Source organism: Elephas maximus, chromosome 2, assembly GCF_024166365.1.
Source record: "Elephas maximus indicus isolate mEleMax1 chromosome 2, mEleMax1 primary haplotype, whole genome shotgun sequence".
Taxonomy (NCBI): domain Eukaryota; kingdom Metazoa; phylum Chordata; class Mammalia; order Proboscidea; family Elephantidae; genus Elephas; species Elephas maximus.
Genome location: NC_064820.1, coordinates 1,494,641 through 1,517,352, shown reverse-complemented (window position 1 = coordinate 1,517,352; position 22,712 = coordinate 1,494,641). Strand labels below are relative to the sequence as shown.

The window sequence follows — 22,712 nt, the reverse complement described above, 5'->3', positions numbered from 1 at the left end:
CCACCCCAGAGTCGACAGAGAGAGAGCCTTCCCTGAGGGCACGTGCCCTGAAATTGGACTTCTAGACTCCCAAATGATGAGAAAATAAATTTCTGATTTTTAAAACACACATTTGTGGCATTTCTGTTACAGGGGCACTGAGAAACCAAGACACTGTGTTTCTCAAGATCCGTACTAAAGCACCCCAGCAGGAGAGAGTGAGGCGATCCAGAAGGGGTCCTCCGAAGATGAGGTGTGAAATTGCTTTGAAGGAGGTCCTGTTTTATCTATTACATGTAAATAAATTTTGTGTCCTACTCTGTATGATATTGGTGATTATGCTAACATAACAGTAAATACTGACTGAACTACTTGCACCAGTCAGGGTCTGGTCGGGAAACAGAAACCAGGAATAATTTAATATAAAAAGCTGATCTTCAAGCATTGGTGACCTAAAAAATGTAAAATAGGGGCACTGCGGTTCACAGAGGTGGTAATTCAGAAAGCAGCCACCACACCAGGGCTGAGAAACACAGCTGAGACCATTAAACCCGAGAAGAACAGAGGAGGGGATGCAGGCCTCTGGGGAGGGGCCAGCATAGTGTCTTTGAGGGGACCAGTGAGGCCAGTTCTGGGCACATGGGAAAAAGTACAAGCTGGAAGCAGCCACAGCTACCGGACCATCTGAGACTGCCAGGCAGAGAGCTGTCCCTGGCTTCCTGGTCAGGACCAGAAACAGACAGGAAGAAGTAGGTCCCACTTCCTCCTCCCGCCACACACATGTCCTCTAGCACTGCTTCCTGTCAGAGTCTGGAAGGAGCAGTTGGCAAAGTCGAGTCTCAGCCACAGCAGCACAACACCAAACAGGGAAGGGGGGCGGTTGGAGCTGAGAGACAATAACTTGACAGCCAGCGCAGTACTTACTTTTTTTCCAGAAAGTTCTAGCTCAGCTGATGCTCCAAGAAGATGTACCATATGTATCCTTCCTGTGGCTTCGTGTTTCTCTGGAAAACATTTAAAGTCTTGACAGTGGGGCAGCACTGGCTGTTAGCTTTTAGTCGTTGTTAACTGCCATCAAGTTGGCCCCTGACTCACGGTGATCCCATGCACAATGGAACAAAATAGTTGTGAATCAGATCATTGTGATCCATAGGATTTTCACAGACTAGTTTTTGGAAGTAGATCTCCAGGCCTCTCTTCTAGTCTGTCTTAGTCTGGAAGCTCCACTGAAACCTGTTTAGCATCATAGTAACATGCAAGCCTCCAATGACAGATGGGTGGTAGCTGCACGTAAGGTGCATTGGCTGGAATTGAACCCAGGTCTCTCACATAAAAAGGAAAGTGAGAATTCAACCCCTGAATGACCAAAGCTATTATGTAAATGCCTGGTGTAAATTAACTTTATGTATCCATCTGTCTTAGTTATCTAGTGCTGCCATAACAGAAATACCAGAAGTGGGTGGCTTTAACAAACGGAATTTCATTTTCTCACAGTTTAGGAAGCTACAAGTCCAAATTCAGAATACCATCTCTCTGCTGGCTCTGGGAGAATGTTCTTGTCTCTTCTTTCCCCCAGAGATGTTCATGCGGCGTGGCATCTTTCTTCCCCCACCTCTGCTTGCTTGCTTGCTTGCTTGCTTGCTTCATCTGCTCTTTCATATTTCACAAGAGAGTGACTTAAGGCACACCATACACTGCCACTGCGACATTAACATAACAAGGAGAACCCACTCCCAAGTGGGATTATAACCACAGGTATAGGGGTTAAAATTTATAGAACATATTTTGGGGGGACACAATTCAGTCCGTAACACCACCCTATGGCTTTATGTACCTCTGGAAACATTTTAGAGTTTTAATAATGTGCCAGCATTGGCTACTGATAGCCTAGTGTGAATTAACTTATCAGGCACTTAGCAAAGACCAAAGGAATTAGACCCAGACTAGGAATAGCCTAAAGGGAGGACACAGGCATTCCCATTCCAGCTCAGCCACTTGGTACTTACAGAATGTGGAGCACACCCCTCCATCTGTCAGTTAACTTGTATCTAACATGAAGACGCTGAGGAGTGTCTTGAGGTCCCCTCTAGCTTTATAATTACTAGAGATTATGAAGAGACAGCTCAACCTTCATAAGCATGGTTACTGTGGAGAAGGGAGTCCAAAACTGGGAGATTCTAAGGCTCTGTTGGGCAGTCAGAGTCCCTTGCTGATGCTACTAATCAAGAGGTTGGAGGTTTGAGCCCACCCAGATCAGAAGAAATTCCTTGCGATCTACTTTCAAAAGGTCGCAGCCATCGAAAATCCTATGGAACACCGTTCTACGCTGACACACACGGGGTCCGTGGAACACAGTCCTACACTGACACACACGGGGTCCATGGAACACAGTCCTACGCTGACACACACGGGGTCCATGGAACACAGTCCTACGCTGACACACACGGGGTCCGTGGAACACAGTCCTACGCTGACACACACGGGGCCCACGAGTCGAGGTCGACTGGATGGCAACTGGTTTATTTTTTTTTATTGGGCAGCCAGAAGTAACTTAAGGGTGCTGGGAGAAGAGAGTTGAAGAAAGGGAGTGTGGGTAAAGGAAACAAAAACATGAATAGAAGGTGCTGAAGAAGAATCCTTAATGGTTCTTGGGTGAGCACAGGCATGTGGGAGCCGGAGACGGCACCTGGTGTTTCTGTGGTCCTCATGACTTGAATTTTGCTCAATGCCTCCTCTTACAATTTTTGGTGGATGTGAAATGTAAGCTTTGTGGGTGCTAGAATCCTGTGAGGAAACTAGATAGAGTGGGCATGAGTGCCCTTCACTCAGGTGAAAATCAGCCCTGTCTTCTGTGGTAAGAATTGGGGTCCCAGGGTTGAACGCCTAGTCCTCTCTGCCCTTCAGGGCTGTAGGAATGGAAGACGGGAGACCTGTCCATACTGCCATCTGCCACAAAGCATTCCTTGAGGTCAGACTCCCATCACATAGGTGAAATGCTCTGCGTTTGTCAGCAGAATGGTCTGACTTCAGGGCACAGGTGACTCACTTCCCTGCAGAGGAAAGAACTGCTTCTACCTGGGTCACAGGAAAGACAGGTGGGCCCCAAAGAGTGGATAGGGTTTGTGGTTTGACTTAGTGTGTGTGGTGTGGACCACAAAATACTTAAATCCCTCTCTTCCTCTTCCTTGGATTGAGTCACGATCACTCAGTAATTAAGTAACCTCTTCATGACATCATGGCTGATTTAATGAGGGTCAAACCCATCCTAACAGATTGTTAATCTGAGCTGGTGGGGTTTTTTTTTCTTCCATTTGTTTCATTTTCGAAGATTTTTATTGCTGTAAGATATTTGGTAATATTCTTTATTAGGCTGATAAGTTTTAAATTGCTTTTCATTTTATTATCACATTAGTTCCTCCTTAATGGTTTTACTACAACTCAGAAGTCTCACGAGTTTTAATAACCTCTCTTTTTTCAGTACCTATAATCATGGAATTAATTGTATGAAATCATGATCCTTCACGGAATATGTCATGGGGCCAAAAGAAGAAAATCCAATAAGAAGAATTAGACCTTGAAGAGTGACTGGCAATTCATCTCCTACAGGTTTCTCACCTGGAGACTTACCTTTGCTTTGCAGCACCATTTCCTTTCTTGCCACCTCTAAGAATATCTTGCAGACTGAGGAATGCTTTGGAATTCTTTGAACCGAAGTTATTAAAGTTAAACTTTTTAGAAATCAGATGCCTTTTTTAAATATATGAAAGTACAATTTTTATTCATCTAAGAATACCCACTTTGTAGCCGACTTTGTTTAAAGGACATGCAACAATAAAAACAATAAAGTGAACTAAAAAAAAAAAATCAAATTATCAGTTAGCTAAATTTTCTTAGGATCTTATTTTCACGTTCATCTTTCTTGACCCATAGTGGTAATAGTTCTCTCAAGGAAAAAATGTCTAATAATTAAAAATCCTGAGATTAAATTATATTTATTAAATGATAATTAATTATTATTAATGTTAATTAGTTAATATTAAAAGAGCCCACCACCACAATATTAAAAGAACAAAATATCAAATATAACTGGCTCCAAAGGATAAATATCTTAAATACTCTTTTGTCTTAGATTTAGGCAATTAGGCCATCAACTGGAAATCAGTGGGCAGGTTTTCAAAAAGGAATAAATAATCAAATGTCCAATAACTGTCGGTCAAATTAAAATCATGTTGTCTATAAGAGACACACCTTAGAAACAAAGATGTAAATTTATTAAAAATCAAAGGATGGAAAAAAATATATAAGCAAATAACTTCCAAAAAAGAGCAGGTGTGGCAATACTAATCTCCGATAAAATAGACTTTAAAACAAAATCCACCATAAAAGACAAAGAAGGGCACTATATGACAATTAAAGGGATGATCCATCATAAAGACTTAACCATAATAAACATCTATGCACCCAATGACAGGGCTCCAAAATACAAAAAACAAATTCTAATAGCACTGAAAAGAGAAATTGACAGTTCCACAATAATAGCAGGAGACTTCAACACACCGTTCTCAGTAAAGGACAGAACATCTAGAAAGAAACTCAACAAAGATACAGGAGAGCTAAAGAGCACAATCAGCCAACTTGACTTCACAGACATATATAGAACACTCCACCCAACAGCTGCAAAGTACACATTCTTTTCCAACGCACATGGAACATTCTCGAGAATAGACCACATCTTAAGCCACAGAGCAACTCTCAACAAAATCCAAAACATTGAGATGATACAAAGTATCTTCTCTGACAACAACACAATCAAAGTAGAAATTAACAGGAAGAGCAGGGAAAAAAAATCAATTACATGGAAACTGAATAACACCTTGCTTAAAAATCACTGGGTAATAGAAGAAATCAGAGATGGAATCAAAAACTTCCTAGAATCAAATGGAAATGAAAAGACATTATACCAAAACCTTTGGGACACAGCAAAGGCAGTGCTCAGAGGTCAATTTATAGCAATAGATACACATATCAAAAAAGAAGAAAGGGACAAAATCAAAACACTAGCTACACAACTTGAACAAATAGAAAGAACAGCAAAAGAAGCCCACAGCCACCAGAAGATAGAAAATAATAAAGGTCAGAGCAGGAATAAATGAAACACAGAATAGAAAAACAATAGAAAGAATCAACAAAACCAGAAGTTGGCTCTTTGAAAGGATCAATAAAATCAACAAACCACTGGCCAAATTGACAAAAGAAAAACAGGAGAGGACACAAATAACCAAAATAAGAAATGAAATGGGGGACACTACAACAGACCCAACTGAAATAAAAAGGATCATAACAGAGTATTATGAAAAACTATACTCCAACAAATTTTTGAAAACCTAGGGGAAATGGACAAATTTCTAGAAACACACTACCTACCCAAATTAACACAAAATGATATTGAAAATCTGAACAGACCCCTAACAAGAGAAGAGATTGAAAAGGTAATTTAAAAAACTCCAAACAAAAAAAAGCCCTGGCCCAGATGGCTTCACTGGAGAATTCTACCAAACATTCAGAGAAGAGTTTACACCAGTACTACTCAAACTATTTCACAACATAGAAAAGGAAGTGATACTTCCGAATTCATTCTATGAAGCCACCATAACACTGATACCAAAACCAGGCAAAGACACCACAAAAAAAGAAAATTACAGACCAATATCAATGGCACTGGGTTTTGTTTTTTTATCTCTTATCAATATAGATGCAAAAATTCTCAACAGAATTCAGCATCATATCAAAAAAATAATACATCACGACCAAGTAGAAGTCATATGAGATATGCAAGGGTGGTTCAACATTAGGAAATCAATCAATGTAAAATACACCACATAAATAAAAAGGAAGAAAAGAATCACATGTTCATCTCAATTGACGCAGAAAGTCCAACACCCATTCCTGATAAAAACTCTGAATGAAGTTAAGTATAGAAGGGAAATTTCTCAACGTAATAAAGGGCATCTATGCAAAACCAACAGCCAACATCATTCTTAACGGAGAGAGGCTGAAAACATTCCCCTTGAGAACAGGAACAAGAAAGGATGCCCTTTATCACCACTCCTATTTAACATTGTGGTAGAAGTTCTAGCTAGAGCAATAAGGCAAGAAAAAGAAATAAAGGGCATCTATTTTTTTTAAAGTGGTAATTAAGAAGTTAAACTCTCCCTATTTGCAGATGATATGATACTATACTTAGAAAACCCGAAAGGTTCCATGAGAAAACTACTGGAACTAATAGAAAGATTCAGCAGAGTAGCAGAATACAAGATAAACATACAAAATCAGCTGGATTCCTATACATCAATAAAGAGAACGATAAAAAGGAAACCATGAAAACAATAACATTTTTAATAGCCCCTAAAAAAAAATACTTAGAAATAAATCTAACCAAACATATAAAGGACCTATACAAAGAAAATTACAAAACACTACTCAAGAAACCAAAAGAGATCTACATAAATGGAGAAACATACCATGTTCATAGATAGGTAGACTGAACACTGTGAAAATGACAATTCTACCCAAAACGATTTACAAATACAATGCAATACCAATCCAAATACCAACAACATTCTTTAAACAGATGGAAACACTTATCATTAACTTTATATGGAAAGGGAAGAAGCCCTGGATAAATAAAGCACTACTGAAGAAGAATAAAGTAGGAGGACTCACACTACCTGACCTCAGAACTTACTATACAGCTACGGTAGTCAAAACAGCCTGGTACTGGTACAATGACAGATACATTGACCAGTGGAACAGAATTGAGAACCCAGATGTAAATCCATCCACCTACGGTCACCTGATCTTCGACAAGGGCCCAAAGTCCACCAAATTGGGAAAAGACAGTCTTTTTAACAAATGGTGCTGCCAAAACTGGATGTCCATCTGCAAAAAAAATGAAAACGGGACCCATACCTCACACCATATACAAAAACTAAAATGGATCAAAGACCTAAATATAAAGCCAAAAACTATGAAGTTCATAGAAGAAAAAATAGGATCAACGCTAGAGGCCCTAATACACGACATGAACAGGATACGAACCACAACCAACAACACACAAGCTCCAGAGGATAAGCTAGATAACTGGGATCTTCTAAAAATTAAACCCTTATGCTATCAAAAGACTTCACCAAAAGAGTAAAAAGAGAACATACAGACTGGGAAAAAAAATTTCGCTATTACAAATCAGACAAAGGTCTAATCTCTAAAATCCACAAGAAAACCCAACACTTCTACAACAAAAAAGACAAATAATCCAATTTAAAAATGGGAAAAGGAAATGAACACTTCACCAAAGAAGACATTCAAGTGGCCAACAAACACATGAGGAAATGCTCACGATCACTAGCCATTAGAGAAATGCAAATCAAAACCACAATGAGATACCACCTCACCCTGGCATTACTGGCACAAATCAAAAAAGCAGGAAATAACAAATGTTGGAGAGGCTGCAGGGAGATCAGAACTCTTACGCACTGCTGGTGGGATTGGAAAATGATACAACTGATACAAGCATTTTGGAAAATGATATGGTCCTTAGAAAGCTAGAAATAGAAATACCATATGACCTAGGAATCCCACTCCTAGAAATATATCCTAGAGATACATTTGTCACACAAATAGATATATGTACACCAAAGTTCATCGCAGCATTGTTCACAATAGCAAAAAGATGGACACAAGCTAGATGCCCATCAACAGATGAATGGATAAACTGTGATACATACACATAATGGAGTATTATACAACGATAAAGAGCAATGATGAATCTGTGAAGCATCTCATAACACGGATGAATCTGGAGGATATCATGCTGAGTGAAATAAGTCAATCACAAAAGGACTAATATCGTACGAGACCACTACCATAAAAACTCAAGAAAACGTTTACACACAAAAAGAAAAAATCTTTGATGGTTACAAGGTGGGGGGGTGGGGATGGCAAAACACTAAATAGACAATAGATAAGTGGTAACTTTGGTGAAGGGTAAGACAGGACACAATACTTGGAAAGCCAGCACAATTTGTCCAAGGCAAGGTCATGGAAGCTCCATAGATACATCCAAACTCCCTGGGGGACAGAATTGCTGGGCTGAGGGCTGTGGGGACTATGGTCTCAGGGAACATCTAGCTCAAGTGGCATAACATAGTTCATAAAGAAAATGTTCTACATTGTACTTTGGTGAGTAGTGTCTGGGGTCTTAAAAGCCTGCGAGTGGCCATCTAGGATATTCCACTGGTCTCACCCCTTCAGGAGCAAGGAAGAATGAAGAAAACTGAAGATCCAAGAGAAAGATTAGTCCAAAGGACTAATGGACCACATCTACCACGGCCCCCACCAGACTGAGCCCAGTAGAACTAGATGGTGCCTGGATACCACCACTGACAGGGATCACAATTGAGGGTCCTGGACAGATACAGAGAAAAATGTAGAACAAAATTCTAACTCAAAAAGAAAGACCAGACTTGCTGACCTGACACAAACTGGAGAAACTCAAAGAGTATGGCCCAGGATACCCTTTCAGCTCAGTAATGAAGTCACTCCTGAGGTTCACCCTTCAGCCAAAGATTGGACAGGCCCATAAAACAAAATGAGACTAAAGAGGCACACAGCCCAGGGGTCAAGGACTAGAAGGCAGGAGGGAACAGGAAAGCTGGCAATAGGGAACCCAAGGTTGAGAAGGGAGAGTGTTGACATGTCATAGGGTTGTTAACCAGTGTAATAAAACAATACGTGTACTGTTTAATGAGAAACTAGTTTGTTCTGTAAACCTTCATCTAAGGTACAATAAAAAAAAATTCCCATTGAAAAACAAATTAATACCATTTCTTTATAAATTCCCCCATTCAGAGAAGTGAATACATCCCACCCTATTTTATGAGACCAGTACTACCCTGACACCAGAAGAAGACAGGAGTCCCTGGGCGGTACAAATGATTAACATGCTCCACCGCGAAGCAAGAGGTTGGCGGTCCAAGTCTACCCAGAGATGCCTTGGAGGAAAGGCCTGTCAATCCACATCTGAAACATCGGTCCTCAAAAACCATATAGTGCACAGTTCTACTCTGACACACATGGAGGTGCCATGAGTTGGAGTCAACTCAACAGCAACTCGTTTGAAAGGAAACAAAGACATAGCAATAAAACCACAGACAAGTATCCCTTACGAATGTAAGTATGTCAGACACACCTCTACTCCCCAAACTTTTTACCGATTCTGACACCAGCTGTTCCTCCCACGGCACTCTCTATTTGTCTTCTGGGTTTGATAATCCGTTGCAATGGCCATACAGAACTCACAGACCATATGTATCGTTAAGTTGCTTTTTAAGGAAGTGACGGTACAACTCAGGGTCAGGATTAACAGGCTACAATTCAGGATCAGGATCAGGATCAGAAAGCATGCAGGCAGAGTCTGGAAGACTCCCTTGAAGTGGAGAGCACATCCCTCCCTTCTTCAGTTCCTGACTGCTCTCTTAGCTCCCCTGGGCCCTGAAAGCAAAGAGGCCCTTCTCTCTGATGTGCATGCCCCCTCCCAACCATGCAGGCCTCCTCTCAGCCCTCTCAGCACAGGCTCCTCTCAGCCTCCTCAGGCTCCTCTCAGCCCCCTCAGCACAGGCTCCTCTCAGCCTCCTCAGGCTCCTCTCAGCCCCCTCAGGCTCCTCTCAGCCCCCTCAGCACAGGCTCCTCTCAGCCCCCTCAGCACAGGCTCCTCTCAGCCCCCTCAGCACAGGCTCCTCTCAGCCCCCTCAGCACAGGCTCCTCTCAGCCCCCTCAGCACAGGCTCCTCTCAGCCCCCTCAGCACAGGCTCCTCTCAGCCCCCTCAGGCTTCTCTCAGCCCCCTCAGGCTTCTCTCAGCCCCCTCAGGACAGGCTCCTCTCAGCCCCCTGAGGACAGGTCTCCTCTCAGCCCCCTGAGGACAGGTCTCCTCTCAGCCCCCTGAGGACAAGTCTCCTCTCAGCCCCCTCAGCACAGGCTCCTCTCAGCCCCCTGAGGACAGGTCTCCTCTCAGCCCCCTGAGGACAGGTCTCCTCTCAGCCCCCTGAGGACAGGTCTCCTCTCAGCCCCCTGAGGACAGGTCTCCTCTCAGCCCCCTCAGCACAGGTTCCTCTCAGCCCCCTCAGCACAGGCCTCTCTGCAGTCAGCCTCTCCACGGCTAACGGCCCAGCTCACAGCCAGTGTAGCAGTTTTGCTCAATTCTCTTAGCTGCATTCCCAGCAGCAGGTTCCTGTTCTCACCACCGGCTCTGCCTCAGGGCCCCTCCTGGGACTCTCGCTGTGTTCAGTGTTACAGCTCTTAACCTGTGTTACAGCTCTTTCAGGAGGTTCCTCACCTCCTCCCCCTCTCTACTACTTCTCTCTTCTTGCCTTTTCTCCTTTCTGTCTCTGTCTACCTCTGTGGGGTTGGCTGCGTATAGAAGCAAACTCCTCAATTTCAAGGCATAGCCCTCCCACCAGGGCCACAAACAATCCCTCCTCGGTAGGCCGCAGACACTTCATTAGCATAATAGGCTCGAGTTGCCTCATCTGCGTAAGTATTTCAACCACACCCTGCAAGATGCCTACCAATTACAGGGCAGGTTGCAGCCCAGGGCCAGACAAAAAGTATCAAAACCAAGTTGTTTACAGCTTACCCAAGAAACATCAATCAACCTGGACAAAAGTAATACACCTTCTGGGGTAGGAAAGGAGGGCAAAGGTAACTCCTCAGGGCTTAGGGGAAAAAATCTTTCAAGATGTTTATTCAAAGAACCAAGGCAAAAGGCCACATAAAGGAACTTATTTCACCACAAGAAGAAGGACAAAAACCACATGACATTCTCAATAGATACAGAAAAACATTTGACAAAATCTAACACTCAACAAACTAGGAATAGAAAGGAACTTCCTCATCCTGATAAAGGGCATTTACAAAAAACCCACAGCTAACATCATACTGGAGCCTGGTGGCACAGCGGTTAAGAGCTCGGCAGCTAACCAAAAGGAAACCCTATGGAGCAGTTCTACGCAGTCCTATATAGTGGCTATGAGTCAAAATTGACTCAACGGCAACGGGTTTTTTGGTTTTGAACATCATACTTACTAAGGTGGAAGACTGAAAGCTTTTCTTCTAAGACCAGAAGCAAGACAAAGGTATTTGCTCTCATCTTTTCTATTTAACATTGTACCGGAGGTTCTAGCCAGGTCAATTAGGCAATCAATCAATCAATAAAAGGTATCCAGATTGGATAACATGATATTATATATAATAGAAAATCCTAAAACAAACAAACAAAAAAAAAACCCTTTGCCGTCGAGTTGATTCCGACTCATAGCAACCCTATAGAACAGAGTAGAACTGCCCCATGGAGTTTCCAAGGAGTGCCTGGTGGATTCAAACTGCCCACCTTTTTGGTTAGCAGCCCTAACACTTAACCACTATGCCACCAGGGTTTCCAGAAAATCCTAAGTCACCCGCAAATGAACTACAAGAACTAATGAGTTTAGCAAGGTTGCAGGATACAAGATCAATATCCAAAAAATCTATTGTATTTCTATAGACTAGCAATAAACAAATGGAAAATGAAGAAATCAATTCCATTCACAAAATTTTGAAAAAGAATAAAATATATAGGAATAAATTTAACAAAAGAAGTACAAGACTTGTACACTGAAAACCGTAAAACACTGTTGAAAAAAATTAAAGAAGGCCTAAATAAATGGAAGAAAAATGATAAGCAGAGAAAATAGTGAAGTTGTCAAGGATTTCATTTTACTTGAATTCACAATCAACGCCCATGGAAGCAGCAGTCAAGAAATCAAACAACGCATGTATTGGACTAACCTGCTGCAAAAGACCACTTTAAAGTGTTGAAAAGCAAAGACGCCACTTTGAGGACTGAGGTGTACCTGACCCAAGTCACAGTGTTTTCAATCGCCTCATATGTATGTGAAAGCTGGACAACGAATACAGAAGACTGAAGAAGAATTGACGCCTTTGAATTGTGGTGTTGGAGAAGAATATTGACTGTACCATGGGCTGCCAAAAGAACGAACAAACCTGTCTTGGAAGAAGTACAACAAGAATGCTCCTTAGAAGCAAGGATGGCAAGACTGTGTCTCACATACTTTGGACGTGTTGTCGGGAGGGATCAGTCCCTGGAGAAGGACATCATGCTTGGTAAAGTAGAGGGTCAATGAAAAAGAGGAAGACCCTCAATGAGATGGATTGACACAGTGGCTGCAACAATGGGGTTAAGGATAGCAACAATTGTGAGAATGGCTCAGGACCAGGCAGTGTTTCCTTCTGTCGTACATAGGGTCACTATGAGTTGGCACTGACTCAATGGCACCTAACAGCAACAACATGGCAGAGTTCAAGGAAATAAGTATAACCTAATGTCTATTTAAAAGAAGGATGAATCTTAGAAGATAATTATAAAATCTGGTTGAGTTATTATCTCATAACGTCAGATGATATAAATTGACCTACAAATCTAAAGACCAATTTGCTGTTCTTTACCAAATATCAATGAAAAGAGACTAGAAGGCTCCTGAAGGTTTAAAACCCTGAAGGATAACACTTCCGTGATGTCTACCGTCACCCCAGCACTGACACCGTGTGTGTGTGATAGATTTTAGAGGGCACTGATCATATTGGATTTCAACCACAATTATCAAATATATCAATCAATGTCTTAAAAGGTTTATTAATTAAAACACATTATCTTGGTTATAATACCTTTTTTATGAGAAGTCTGCTTTTCCAAATTCTTTAATCATGAAATTGGAGGGAAAAAACAGGTACTAATGTTTTCAATTCACACATTGAATAAGAACAGGAAAATGAAGTGCCTTGCACCATGTCACCTGACATGACAAACGTTTTTAAAAGCAGACCAAATAAGGGAGAGAACAAGCAAACCAATTATATCATTTGACCCCGAGCACTTGGGAACTAAAAATTCCTGCTCTAAGTCAAAGATTTTCCAAACAAATTAAATGTGAACATAACAGTACTGAAACCACTACAAATAACTCTGCATTGGAATATCCTTTACACGTGAGCAATTCAAAAAGGACAAGCAAAACTGGAAATGCTCTCTTGGAAACGATATCAGTAAAAAAGATACCAGTTCCGGCAAATTTTAAGAGAAACAGTTATTCATAAAACCTCAAATTGTCAACAGGAGATCCAAATATCTGAAGACAGAAGAGAGAGAAGAGCACTCAGAGCTCCTGCGTATCACCAGTCTTCTCACGACTCCACCAGCTAGTACGGCATCAAAAACAGAGTCTTTCTGCAACTGGAAAATCTGCATAAATATAAGCTTGTGACACAATGACGACACCATTTTTGCATTTCTTCTTTTCTTTCTGTCACTGGAAAAGGATGGTGTATTTGTTGTAGCGATTATCTTTATGTGTGCATTTTCTGTAGCGCCTTTAATCTCCTTTCTCATTTACCATTTTGCTCTCCTGTTGGTCAGTGTTAAATGGTATTCTTTGATCTGACCATTAACTATACAGCAATCAATGATCTTATACCATTTTGCCTGCTCTCTCTCCTATACTGTTTTTAGGAATGTTTTCTCAACTTTGTCAGAACATGACTTATACATATTTTTCGTCTGCCCACGTTTCCACCCTTGTTTAATCTTAGACTGACAAGGAAATATACCAAATTGCCACCATCAGTCTTTTTGATGAAATTTCCCCAGTTGTTTGTTGCTTTGATGAAATTTCTGCTTCAGTAGATACTTCGGCAATGGCTCCTGAGTAGGGTATCTCCTGAGTTCCTGCACATTTAAAACTGTTTATAACTTTGATGCTTAAAGTACAGCTTGGCTGGATGTAATACTCTTGGTTTGCACTTCCTTCCCTTAGTTTCTTTAAAATGCTGCCTCACTGTTACTTTGTTTTGTCTGTTGGTCTTGAAAAATTTAAGTGTTATTTGGTGCCATTGAGTCGGCTCCAACTCACAGCAACATTATGTATAAAGACAACAAAACACTGCCTGGTCCTGCACCATCCTCATGATCGTTGTTACACTTGAGCCCATTGTTGCAGCCACTGTGTCAATCCATCTCATTGAGGGTTTTCCTCATTTCCACTGACCCTCTACTTTAGCAAGTATGATGTCCTTCTCCAGGGACCGGTCCCTCCTGATAACCTGTCCAAAGTATGTGAGACGAAGTCTCACCATCCTCGCTTCTAATGAGCACTCTGGCTGTACTTCTTCCAAGACACATTTGTTCACCCTTTTGGCAATCCGTGGTATATTCAATATTCTTCGCCAACACTGTTCTAAAGTTTTTGAATTTCTGACTCGAAGTGATTTTCTTTTTTAAATCTCCATATGATTGTTTGAGAATATTTAACTCAATTTGGAATGTTGTGCTACAATTTTCTTTGGCTTCATGGTTGAGTTTTTTGGGAAAATTTTTATCAGCTGAAATTTTTTATTATGTTTTTCTATTTTCTTTTTACAATAGCTTTGTACGGGGTTGATCTGAGTCTCCTAAACAAATTGAGGATAGAGTTTCTAGCTCCACAGTACCCTCTTCTGACGTAACAGTAAAGTGTAGTTTCTTTAAAAACCAAACTTCATCCTCTCACCCTCTTTCTCTCACTCCCACTAACTGGCCCCCAACATAGTGTCTCATTTCTCAGGGTCTCCTCATATGGCTTGACTTCTCAGAGCATAGGGGTTTCATGGTAATCACATTCCTTACAGGGCTGCCTTCCAGGGAGTGCCTGGAACAGGCACTGTGTCACGTCCACTGTTGGTCAGAGCACTTACAGGGCTCATCCAAATTCAAGAAGAAAGATAAATAAACTTCACTTCTTGACCAGGGAGTGGCAAAGCCACACTGCTGAAAAACAGGTAGGATACAAGAGGCTGTCGTGGTCACCTTTGGAAAATACAATCTGCCCCAAAACCAACTTTTAATTGTTGTTGCTGTTGTCATTAGGTGCCGTGGAGTCGGTTCCAATTCGTAGAAAAACCTATATACAACAGAACAAAACACTGCCAGGTCCTGCGCCATCCTCACAATCTTTGCTATGCTTGAGCCCATTGTTGCAGTCACTGTGTCAATCCACGTAGTTGAGGGTCTTTTAATTTTAGTTATAGATTCCATCTATTTAATAAATCTAGCACTATTCAGTTTTGACATGACACAATATGAAAAGAAATGGCTGTAAACATCCATTAATAATCAGAATGTGGAATGTATGAACTATGTATGAATCTAGGAGAATTCAAAGTTGTCAAAAATGAAATGGAACACATAAATATCGATATCCTAGGTATCAGTGAGCTGAAATGGACTAGTATTGGCCATTAAAATCAGACAATCCTATGGTCTACTATGCCAGGAATGACAACTTGAAGAGGAATGGCATTGCATTCATCATCAAAAAGAACATTTCAAGACCTATCCTGAAGTACAATACTGTCAGTAATAGGATAATACCCATATTCCTACAAGGAAACCCAGTTAATACGACTATTATTCAAATTTACACACTGACCACTAAGGCCAAAGATGAAGAAATCGAAGATTTTTACCAACTCCGGCAGTCTGAAATTGATCAAACATGCAATCAGGATGCATTGATAATTACTGGTGATTGGAATGCAAAAGTTAGAAACAAAGAAGAAGGATCAGCAGTTGGAAAATATGGTCTTGGTGACAGAAACAATGCTGGAATTTTGCAAGGCCAATGACTTCTTCATTGCAAATTCCTTTTTTCACCAACATAAATGGTGACTATACACATGGACCTTGCCAAATGGAATACACAGGAATCAAATCTACTACATCTGTGGAGATGATGGAAAAGCTCAGCATCATCAGTCAGAACAAGGCCAGGACCAACTGTGGAACAGACCATGAATTGCTCATATGCAAGTTCAAGTCGAAACTGAAGAAAATTAGAACAAGTCAATGATAGCCAAAGCATGACTTTGAGTATATCACACCTGAATTCAGAGACCATCTCAAGAATATCTCACGCAATGAACACTAATGACTGAAGACCAGACGAGTTGTAGAATGACATCAAGGACGTCATACATGAAGAAAGCAAGTGGTCATTAAAAAGACAAGAAAGAGGGAAAGAAAAGACCAAAATGGATGTCAGAAGAGATGCTAAAACTTGCTCTTAAACGTCAAGTAGCTGAAGTGAAAGGACGAAATGATGAAGTAAAAGAGTTGAATGGAAGATTTCAAAGAGCAGCTTGAGAAGCCAAAGTAAAATATTAAAATGACATGTACAAAGAGCTGGAGATAGAAAACCAAAAGGGAAGAACATGCTCTGTATTTCTCAAGCTGAAAGAACTGAAGAAAAAATTCAAGCCTTGAGTTACAATATTGAAGGATTCTATGGGGAAAATATTAAATGATGTAGGAAGCATCAAAAGAAGATGGAAGGAATACACAGAGTCACTGAACCAAAAAGAAGTGGTTGACATTCAAACATTTCAGGAGGTAGCATATGATCAGGAACTGATGGTACTGAAGGAAGCAGTCCAAACTGGCACTGAAGGCACTGGCGAAAAACAAGGCTCCAGGAATTCACAGAATACCAACTGAGATGTTTCAACAAATGGATGCAGCACTGAAAGTACTCATTCATCTATGCCAAGAAATTTGGAAGACAGCCACTTGGCCAACTGACTGGAAAAAAAGAGATCCGTATTTATGCCTATTCCCAAGAAAGGTGATCCAATCGAATGCAGAAATTATCGAACAATATCATTAATATCACACGCAAGTAAAATTTTGCTGAACATCATTCAAAAGCAGCTGCAGCAGTATATCAACAGTGACCTGCCAGAAATTCAAGCTGGATTCAGAAGAGGACGTGGAACCAAGGATATCATTCCTGATGTCAGATGGATTCTAGCTGAAAGCAGAGAATATCAGAAAGATGTTTACCTGTGTTTTACTGACTATGCCAAGGCATTCAACTGTGTGGATCTTAACAAATTATGGATAATGTTGCAAAGAATGGGAATTCCAGAACTCTTAATTGTGCTCATGAGGAACCTTTACATAGATCAAGAGGCAGCTGTTCAGATAGAACAAGGGGATACTTCTTGGTTTCAAGTGAGGAAAAGTGTGCGTCAGGGTTGTATCCTTTCACCACACCCATTCAACCTGTATGCTGAGCAAATAATCGGAGAAGCTGGACTACATGAAGAACGGGGCATCAGGATTGGAGAAAGACTCATTAACAACCTGTGTTATGCAGATGATACAACCTCGCTTGCTGAAAGTGAAGAGGACTTGAAGTACTTACTGATGGAGATCAAAGACCACAGTCTTCAGTATGGATTACACTTCAACATAAAGAAAACAAAAAATCCTCACAACTAGACCAATAAACAACATCATGATAAATGTAGAAAAGATTGAAGTTGTCAAGGATTTAATTTTATTTGGATCCACAATCAACACCCCTGGAAGCAGCAGTCAAGAAATCAAAAGATACATTGAGGTAGGCATATCTGCTGCAAAAGACCTCTTTAGAGTGTCAAAAAGCAAAGATACCACCTTGAAGACTAAAGTGCGCCTCACCCAAGCCATGGTGTTTTCAATTGCCTCATATGCATGCAAAAGCTGGACGATGAATAAGGAAGAGCGAAGAATTGACACTTTTGAATTGTGGTGTTGGTGAAGAATATTGAATATAGCATGGACTTCCGAAAGAACAAACAAATCTGTCTTGGAAGAAGTACAACCGGAATGCTCCTTAGAAGCAAAGATGACGAGACTACGTCTCCCATACTTGGGACAGGTTATCAGGAGGGATCAGTCCCTGGAGAAGGATATTATGCTTGGTAAAGTAGAGGGGCAGCAAAAAAGAGAAAGACCCTCAATAAGATGGATTGACACAGTGGCTGCAACGATGGGCTCAAACATAGCAATGATTGTGAGGATGGCACAGGACCGGGCAGTGTTTCGTTCTGTTGTGCGTAGGGTCGCTATGAGTCGGAACCGACTCGACAGCACCTAACAACAAAACAACAACAACCTTAATAGAAATAAAAAGTATAGATGATTTTAAATAATACAAAATAAGAAAAACCTGCTGATTCGGACTTGCAGCAACTCTACAGAACAAAGTAGAATTGCCCCATAGGGTTACCAAGGAGCAGTTGGTAGATTCGAACTGCCGACCTTTTGTTTAGCAGTTGACACTCTCAATCATTGAGCCAGCAGGGCTCCCCTTTCAGACATTAGGGAAATGCAAAGTGATACCATAATAAGAAGCGAATACAAGCCTACTAGAATGGAGGGAAGGGGGCTGAGAAAACCAAGTACTTGTGAGGACGCAGAGCAAGGAGAGCTCACATTGCTGGAGGCAACGGACATGGTGAGGCAGAGCTGGATGGTGTCTTCCGAAGCTACATACACTTACGGTATGTTACGGATTGAATTGTGTCCCAAAAAAAGATACGTTCCAGTCCTAACCTCTGTATCTGTGAAGGTGACCTTGTTTGGAAAGAGGGTCTTTGAAGATGCTATCAGTTAGGTTAATGTAAGGTCATACCGGAGCAGGGTGGGTCCTAATCCCATGTGACTGGTGTCCCTATAAAAAAGGAGAAGAGACACAGAGACAGGGAGGCAGAGGAAGGATGCCATGTGATGCTGCAGCGGTCAGCCATGGACAGCCTGGAGCGCCCAGAAGCCCATGGAGGGCAAGGAGCATGTTCACAGCCGACACCCTGGTCTGGACTCCCAGCCTCCAGAACGGTGAGACAGTAAGTTTCTGCTCTGATCCACCCCCCAGTTTGTGGCGTTTCTATCACAGCAGCCCTAGGAACCTAATATGCCGTACAACCAGTGATCCTTCCTAGGAATCACCCAAGTTAAACAAAAACCTGTGTTCACACACACAAAGATGAAATAAAATTTAAAACCTGCTTGCAAATGTTTACAGTGGCTTTCCTCACAGTCATCAAAAACTGGAAAAAATCCAGTGTCTTTATACTGGGGAATGGATGAGCAAACTGAGAGACGTCTGTAAGATGGAATTCTACTCAGTAATAAAAAGGAAAAGACACACAACAACACGGTCTACGCTCAAACGCGTTACACGACGTGACAGCGCTCTGTAGGCTCTCATTTACACCACACCCTAGGAAAGGCAAGACGGGGACAGGGAGCAGAGGACTGGGGGGAGGAGTGGGGCAGGGGCGCAGGCATTCCGCGGCTTACTTGTGGTGCTAGTCCCGTGACTGTGAGCACTGCTGAAACGCAGCATATTGTACTAAAAAGGCTGAGTTTTATTGTGTGTAAATTACACCTCAATATGTAAAAAATACATGGCTTTCATTTTCTACCATTAAAACTCTAAAATATTAGGTTAAAACATCTCTGCATAGTACTTACATAGGTTGTCGTTATCAGCCTGCACGCTGAAGATATTTCTGTTTTCTTAGGCCAGGATACTGGTTTTTCTGAACAAAGGACTGAAACCTGGAAGCAAAACCAGCCCACTTCGAAACTTTCTCCTGCTGCGGGGTAAAAAAAGATTATTTGTAAGTAGCAACTCGCTGTTTGATCATTCCCTTCATAGACAAATTGAGAAGCAAAAACCTCTTTCTTGTTTTAACTCCACTGATATAGTTCATTCTTATCGTTTCTGGAAAAGAATTCAGCATAGTCAGTCTGAATTATCTCCACGTTTCCTAGCAGCTTTCAGCACTTGGCCAATATTTGTACAGATAATATGAAATATTTGTTTGCTCATATCAGTCTAAACATAACCCATTGTGTTCTACAGCAAAGTAATTCCTTCTGCCTCAAAAGAAAAAAACATCAGAGCCTCCTGTTTCAGTGGAAACTCTCCTCAAATAGGATCAAAACTGATCTAAAAGGCATCAGATAAAAACAACCTGAACCAATAGTCACAAACTGGTGAATATAGAAACCGATGTGCCAAACCGTGGAGCAGAGGAAAATGCAAACCAGTCACATCCCCAACTCATCTCTGACAACCGCTGAGCGCTCAGGCCTTTTTCCTCCTTTCTGCCTAAGTGCTAAGTGGGTGGAAATGTTTTCATTTACTGGAATCAAAAGGGATGCTGCTTCAGCATGCAGGCTACAAAGTAAAACATAAAAAAAAAAAAAAACATGAGATGACACCTAGTTAGATGTGAATAAAACAAAATGACCAGAAGCTTCATCAGGGCCTGTGTGCTGCAGTCAAAAAGTTCATTCAGGAAAACAAAAAGGCAGCAAGGAAAGGCCTCAGCCGCTTCAAGGACAGAACGGCCACCTGGTACACCGGGACCCAAGACACGAGAGCAGGATGCAAAGAAGCTTGTCAGGAGGACAGAATTCAGCTCAGCCCAACACAGGGTGGACAGGACTCTTCCATAAAAGAGAACCTGCAAATTCTAAACAAAGAAAAATAAAAGCAGAAACACATGAGAAGTATGAAATTCACTGTTCCGTTTTTGGAACCTACCACCCCACAGGAAACCCTGGTGGTGCAGTGGTTAAGTGCTACGGCTGCTAACAAAAGGGTCGGCAGTTCAAATCTACCAGGCGCTCCTTGGAAATTCCACCGGGCAGTTCTACTCTGTCCTATAATGTCGCTATGAGTCGGAATCGACTCGACGGCAATGGGTTTTTTTTTCTCTTTTTACCACCCCACGATACTTCGTGTGTGTGTGCGCGCGCACACGCGCGCACCCTTTAGGTGAAAGTTTACAGTGCAAATTAGTTTCTCGTTCAAAAATTTTTACAATAATTGTTTTGTGCACAATACTTATTTTAACTGATACATTGTAAATGAAAATTTGTTAGTGGAGAGAAATAGTCTCTCAATTAGTGATTGTATTAAGAGAAAACTTTTTCATTACAAATTCCAAATTCAGGCTGACTTCTGCAGGAAGGAAGCAACACTGCTAGAATCCAGCTATATAAAGAAAAAGGAAGCTTTTCAGAACAGAACAGGTAGCAAAGTGATTGCAACTCGTTTTTTTTAACCTAGAGAGAGGAGGCGTGCAGGTAACTGCTCTAAAGGAATCCCATCTCCAAGCGTGTTAGGTGAGCACTGTCCCGAAAACCGAGACAATGTGTACATGGGACCACCACACTTCCACTGGGCTGCTGGAGGAGCTGCGTGGACCGGGAGACCGCCGGAGGTCTACGTGGTATGTGGATAAGTCTGGAGAAGAGCAGGGTCAGCTCTAGGGTCGTCTCTACAGAGAAATACAGCGTGGCGTTCATCTTGGGCACGTTGGGTCTGAAGGGCTGGGTTGGTTTCCTACGGCTGCCGAAACAAAGTACAAAAATGGGGTGGCTTCTAAACAGAAATGCATCATCTCACAGTTCTGGAGGCTGGAGTCCAAATCAGAGCATCAGCCACGCTGCTTCCTTCTGGGGCTGAGGGAGAATCTGCCCCCGGCCTTCCTCCTAACTTCTGATGACAGCCGTCAAGCTTGGAGCTCCTTGGCTGGCAGCTGTGTCTCTCCAGGCTCTGCCTCCACCATCCCGTGGCCGCCTTCCCTCCCTTTCCTGTCCTCTCTCCCAGTGCCTCTTCACCCCTTGTATACACCACCACTCAGATGGGATTAGGACCCACACTACTCAGCATGACTTCATGTTAACTGATGCCATCCTCAAAGACCCCGTTTCCGAGCAAGCTCACATTCACAGGTACTGGGGTTAGGACCTCAACACATCTTTTAGGGGACACAATTCAACCCACGCAAAGGCTCATGCGTGCGTACAAAAAGGAACAGAGAAGCACGAGTTCACTGGGGAAGCATCATGGCAGGTGACTTGGATGGTTTTTAGAGACAAGACCGCTAGGTCTGGGACAAAGGGGACACACGGTATATCTTCATGTGATCAGCTCGCCCAACCATCACCCCTCACCCATTTACTGAACAAACATCATGGCTACCGAGGATGGCACCACATTCTCCCACCTGGGACCCAGCGATGGACAGACGTGGCTCTGCAGTGTGGGCCTGACACTTGGCTGCCTGCCCACCAGCAGGTCCTTATGGTCAGGACAGAGAAACGTGAGCGGTGGGGGGACGTCGAAACGCAGAGCTAAACCGAATGACCAGCCACCTCAGGAGGGCGCAGATCAGGGAAGCAGGCTAGACAGACGGGGCTTGTCTTAGCTGGGATCTCTAAAGACACAGAACCAGTGAGATACAGATGATACAGGCGAAGACACAGATGCAGTTATGTAGCCAGAGAGGGGAATTTCCTTCAAGGGGTTGGGGTCACACGATCATGGGGAGCTGGCAGGTCCAAAATCCACTGGGCAGGCGACAGGAAGAATGAAGAGTATTGGAAAAATGTCTATAGGTTGGAGGCAGAACACACCCTAGGGAAACTCCCTTTGTGCTCCACCCACTGTCTGGATGAGGCCTACCTACATGAGGGAAGGTAAACCTGCTTTACCTGCAAACTGAGTTCGTCACGTGTAACTAATTCATAGCAGTAACTAGACTGGAGTTTTATCAAACAACTGGGCACCGCAGCCTAGCCACGTTGACACATGAAATTATCCATCACGTGGTCTGTACTGCGAGGTCTCAGGGTCCACCCACAGCCCATCTTTGTGAGGGAGAACAGGGGGAGCTTGGTGATAGGATCTGTGAGTGGACCTGGACGTGAGCGACAGGGGCGCCCCTGCACTGCTGGTGGGACACA

The 22,712-nt window shown here is 42.3% G+C and overlaps 1 long non-coding RNA gene across 3 annotated transcripts in view; it reads right to left on the bottom strand.

The window, feature by feature from the left end:
• The window catches only part of LOC126062730 (uncharacterized), a 232,726-nt gene extending 211,908 nt beyond the window's left edge, over positions 1 to 20,818 (bottom strand). For 2 of the 3 annotated variants that reach the window (XR_007514136.1, XR_007514135.1), the window contains exon 1: positions 904 to 4,198. This is a non-coding gene — a long non-coding RNA (uncharacterized LOC126062730). Of the gene's footprint in view, positions 1 to 903; positions 4,199 to 19,421 lie in introns of those variants that run through there. The other variant, XR_007514132.1, reaches the window with a different exon arrangement.
• Between the last annotated feature and the right edge of the window lie 1,894 nt (positions 20,819 to 22,712).